At 54.3% G+C, this 5364-nt stretch overlaps 1 long non-coding RNA gene across 1 annotated transcript; it reads left to right on the forward strand.

Moving 5' to 3' along the window:
* The first annotated feature begins 2473 nt into the window (after positions 1–2473).
* Positions 2474–4341, forward strand: LOC123634564. Its single transcript, XR_006733960.1, has 3 exons — positions 2474–2531; positions 3446–3822; positions 4257–4341. It is a non-coding gene; the product is annotated as an uncharacterized LOC123634564 (long non-coding RNA).
* The last annotated feature ends 1023 nt before the right edge of the window (positions 4342–5364 follow it).

The raw sequence follows: 5364 nt of genomic DNA on the forward strand, positions 1-5364 counted from the left end.
ACCTCCGTTCACGCGTTCCTGCCTGCACTCCTAAGCAGAGACGAGCGCTCACGGAGAATCCGCTCAGTATGTGGGCATCGCTTTAAGCAGTCCTGTAATCAGGAAGTGCATCCAGCGCAAGCTGAAAACCAGCCACACGGCGCCATGTCGGTAACTGAGAGCCGGCAGCAGGATTCCTCTTACCCAGGAGGGCTGGGCGCCTGGGAGAGCCTCCTGACAAATGTGAGTGAAGGAGGGGACGTGGCGGCCCCCAGGCCAGACGTGAGCTGTGCATGCCTCACCCCACTGATTCCCCAGCCCCTCCTGGGGGCAAGCTGGGGGTCCCCAACAACGTCAGGGAGCCTGTGCCCAGGGCCCCACAGCTGGTACATGGCAAAGGTGGGATGTCACATAAAACTTATATTAAATAAATTTTTCCATCCATGTCTTGCACACAGAAGGTTTTATGTGTTGCTGCTTCCTGTTTTTAAAAATATTATTTTTATTTCTCATCAGTTACAGAGGCCCATTCGCAGGATGCTACGGTGAGAGGAGAAGGGCCCACAACTGTGTGAGTTCACAGACATTCCTCTAAGATCTACCACCTCCCAGAACCAGCCACGCTCTCTGAGTGCAAGTGCACGATGTCAGCGACTGTGGACCATTCGGTGGGGGACACTGCAAATTAAAGCTTTGCCAAGTGGCGTTTGTTGCTTGCATGCATTGGAGGACATGCTTCTCTGTAGATATTTCTACCCACTAACTCCTTCAGCTGCTTCCGAATGTCAAATGTGAAACACCCGGGGGTAAGTGCAGCTGGAGACAGCTACAAAATGCTTCCTTAAATTGACCAAATCAGATCCCCGCCTCTTCCTGGAAGCCTTCCTTGATATTCACCTGCCTTCCTGTAACACCTGTCCCCTGACTCGACAGTCCAGAGCATTCTCTGCTGTTCACTGTTGTCCCACTGCTATGGCCGGTGACCTGGGCTGGGAGGGACTGAGTCTGGTGGGGTCGCGTGCCTGGGTGCTTCCCATCCCCTTGACTGGGCTGATGGTATTTTTTAAGTAGTGAAAGTACAGATCCTAAATGATTTACAGACGTCACTTATTTCAATCCTTGCATGCACATAAAAAATGTGTTTATTGAGAGAGAGAGAGAGAGAGAGAGAGAGAGAGAGAGAGAGAGAGAGATGCTGCAGTCAAGCCTATTTTACAGATGAGGAAACTGAGGCCCACAAAGCTTAAATAACTTGCCCGAGTAACACAGCTCTTGCAGCGGAGAGCCAGGTCCAGACCTGGGCGTCTGACACGGGCACAGGCTCCCCTGGGAAGTCGTCCCATCTGACTCGTGCCTGTGGCTTTCAGGGCTCCCAGACCTGTTAGGTGAAGGTAAGGTTGGAAGGGCAATAGAAAACAGGCCAAGAGTCTTTCAAATTTATCGCCAAATAGTTTTCTCGGGTTTAATCCTTCCTGGAACGTTCTGTTTCCCTTTGTTGCTCCTCGGCGGGAGATCTGTCTCCAGGACATGGCTCGGCTTGTTAAGGGAACCGGTGTATTTGTTCCTCTGCTTGAAATGCGGAGGCTAAAGATTTAAATCGAGAGCGTTGGGGGGACGCCGGCGAGAAAACAAAGGAAATAGCAATTTTGAAAGGGCACGGATTAGCCCAGAGGCTGTTCTATTTTTTCCATCCGTGGCTTGCACACAGAGGAAGGTTTTATGTGTCGCCATTTCCTGCTTTTTCTAAAAAAAAAATTATTATTATTTCTCATCAATTATAGAGGCCTGTTTGCAGGATCCTAGAGTGAGCAGAGATTATGCCGTGAACGGTTTTACAGGCAAAGTGTGCATCTTAAAAATGGCAATGACGCCGTGGCTGGGAGTGAAGTGGTTGACTTTAGCAGTGAAGAGTCGCTCTTGATGGGGCGGCTCAGCCTCTGGGGATGTCTGCAGCCAATAAAAATATCAGATGGCCCAGATTGGGGGGTTTTTATTTTTCCACTCCAAATTCTGTAGACTGGAACACGCGTTTAGTCTCAGAAGCAATTCCTGGAATGCCTGCACAAATTTCGGGTGGTTAGATCTGACACAACGCATGAGAGAGGAACACCAGACGGTAGAGCCGTGTGCTGTGTGTGTCCGTGTGTGTGTGTCTATGTGTGTGTCTGTGTGTGTGTTTGTAGGGGGGAGTTTTCTGTAATTTTCGAAGCTTTTGATTTATTGCCATATTCAAGAATTAATTATAGCCCGAGGTCCCTGAAATGAAGGAGGGGGGAAAGAGAGGAACCGCATGACAGTTCCGCATCTGGTGGAAGCCGCAGCTGCTCCTTCTCAGGAAGGCTGCCCGTCCCTGGCTCCCCGAACTAAAGCAAATGGCCCGACCTCGCAGGCTGTCTCCGGGGGCCAGAGAACCATCCACATTTGTGACATCATTAGCATCTTTTTTTCTCACGGGTCCTAGGGGGAGAATGGCATTCTCAGCACAGCTGGCATCTGTGGCCAGAGCTGTAGAATGAAGATATACAAACAGTGGTCTCTGGTCCCTGCTCCAGGTAACCTCTGCTGACTCATTTGTGCTTAATAGGGTCAGTTGTCACGGCCCTGAGAAGTGGCCTTGCGGGCCAAGGAGGGGAGGAGGGGACAGTTTCAGACGAGACACAGTGCGCTGTTTCAGAACCCACAGCGGTCACCAGCCACCAGCCCCACCCCGAGTGCTAGTGTCTCCCCGACCCGAAGAGGTCGGGGGAGGGAGGCAGTGCTGTCCGCTGACTCCCGGCCTCCCCGTCTGCAGCCGACTCAGAGACGACCCGCGTAGCCTCTCGCCGGGTTTACCGCCAAGTTCTTGTCCAGGCTCCGGGTGACAGCTGCGTCAGGGATGAGATTTACCCTTCCCTGTTTAGCACAGCGTCCTGGGACAACATTCAGGAAATAGGGATTTTTAGCATGTTGGGATTTTTTTTTCAAGAGTGTGGGACTCAGGCAACACATTTTTTAAATTACTAAGTTTTTGGCAGGAAGAGAGACAGAAAGCAATGTCAGAGCTGGCCCTGCCTTCAAACAGCTTCGAATCAGCTGGAGAACAGAGGACGTGGGGTGGGGGTGGGGGAGACTCCTCCGAGTGCCACGGGAAGGGGTTTGTGAGACAAGATGGGGCCACACCGGCTTTCTGGATCTCAGCTAGACCCACGTCTGGGGAGACAGAGGCATCTCGGGTGCGGGCCGGTTACCTACCTGGGAATTGGGCACCACAGACATGGTGTCACAGGGGCAGTGAAGGACTCTCTGCTGGGAGCTTGGGCTGCCTGGGGGAGTCACGGGAGATCGGGGTGGGAAGGTAGGGTGGGGCCGGGCACAAGACCTGTGACCCTCCAGCTGGGAGGGGACAGCAGATTCGATTCCCCTGGACTGCCTGGGCCCCAAATCCCTAAACCCAGGTTCTGAGTTCCACGCACGTTTGTCCCCGCAGAGCACTAAACACAGGATGAAGAATGGCACCCGGTGTCACCGTGTCACGCAGGGCAGAGACCAGCCTTGGAGCAACCCGTGGTGGGGGCCAGAGCAGCGCCACGGCAGGGGGGAAGAGCCAATCTCACTTCCGATCCACCTCTGCCCCACGTGGTGATGGAAATGAGACAGAACTTGGGACAGGGCTGTCCCAGGGTCCCCACGAGTGGAATGTTCCATGTCCCCTAGAAAGAGGAGGGGAACGGAAGATGGGGGGATAGATACCTCCAGGTCCAGTGTCCAAGGTCACTTCTGAAATGTCCACAATTATACCTCCAGCCCCTCAGGAGATGGAAAATCACAGACCAACGGGGGCCCTCGGGCCAGGCCCCCCACCAGGTAAGCGGGAAGCTGGGTGGTGTGTCCAGATCCCAGCCCCACAGGCCTGTGCGGAGGGTCCCCCAGCGCCTGACCTCGTCTGGACGGCGAGGACAGCAGTGTGGGGGAGGGGGAGTGTCCTGGTGGGGACGCAGGGTCCCTCCCCCGGGGGGTTGAGTACAACGCTGGGGTCTTGGTATCCTGGTCTCCTGAGGCTCCGGGCTTTTCAGGAGGGAGAGAAGAGGACCTGAGGGAGCTGTTTTGTTGCTAGAATATTCCCTGCTCTGGCAAAGAGTGGCCCTGAGAGACGATTTATTCATGCCCCAGCCTGTGGACGGAAGTGGCAGGAGAGCCCCTCATGGGAGGCTCATTGAGCTGAGCCGACAATGTCGCTGGAATGTTGCCCGATGACCTTCTCTTTTCCCAAGTCTCTAAGTTTCTCTGTGTGTTGACAGGATTCATTGTGTGAACAGACTCCTCCGTGGTCAGGTGATCCTCGGCCAGCAGAGCCCAGTTCCAGCAAGAATCCCGCCGGGCCAGTCCAGTGAGACCCCCCCCTTCCCTCCATGATATCCATTAAGTTCCTCTTCGCCGTTTTCCAGAGACCCGCACCCTGTGTGCTGGCTGTAACCCCCTTCTCAGCAGCGGGGGGTGTCGGGGAGCCCAGTCTCTCCTCTGTGGCCGTGGCCCCGTGGCAGCAGTGCTGAGCAGAGTCTTCCTCGCTGCTCAATTCCACACTTGGCCCCTTCTCTGTCACCACGTCTGTGACCAGTAATTTTCACAAGGGGAGGCAGGGGCCACGGCTGGTTTTAAGAAGCCACAAGCCCACGTGCTGAGTCAGTGGGGTGGGACGGCTCTCCGGGCTGCAGACAGGTGGTGTGACAGCGCCGTGCCCGTCCCTGCCCTTTGCAGGCGAGAGAGCTGAAAGGCGGCACGCAGCCTGGCGCGTGGGTGAGTTTACCTGCTACTGCTGTTTCCTCCCTGCTCACACACAAGCAAAACACAGCAGAGCCACGGCCTCCCCCGCCTCTGCCAGGATTCTGACTCTGTGAGGGTCCTAAAGGGAGAGGAAGTCAGACAATGTAGCCCCAGGAGCCGAGTGATGCACGATTGTTTCATACTAGTATTTGCTTGTTTTTAACCCCAAACAGAAGCGTCATCTGATAATTATTTCCTAATGCTATGTCTTTATGCTTGTCACCCCCGACAATAATGAGCTGTGGCTGCTCAAAACCGTGAGAGAACATTCTGAGACCCAGAGGACCAGAAGGGAAACAGACAAGAATCAATTTGCCAAAGGATCGGGAGTGCTGGCCAGAGAACCTCCACCACGGCAGCCGAAAATGCCGGGTCTGTGCATCTTCTTGCAGCCAAAGACGTGAGGCCCAGGGCCGTCGGACGGCAGCTGTGGTTTAATCTACACGGCGGGGCGTTCACCGCCTACAGAATCATCCCAAGGGTCGTTTGGGGCAATGTAAATGCTCTAAAATAACCTTGTGTTAGAGTCTTTTTCTGGATTTGTCAGCTTCCTACTGGCATTTATTTTACGAGAAGGACGCACAC

Source organism: Lemur catta, chromosome 3, assembly GCF_020740605.2.
Source record: "Lemur catta isolate mLemCat1 chromosome 3, mLemCat1.pri, whole genome shotgun sequence".
Lineage (NCBI taxonomy): Eukaryota > Metazoa > Chordata > Mammalia > Primates > Lemuridae > Lemur > Lemur catta.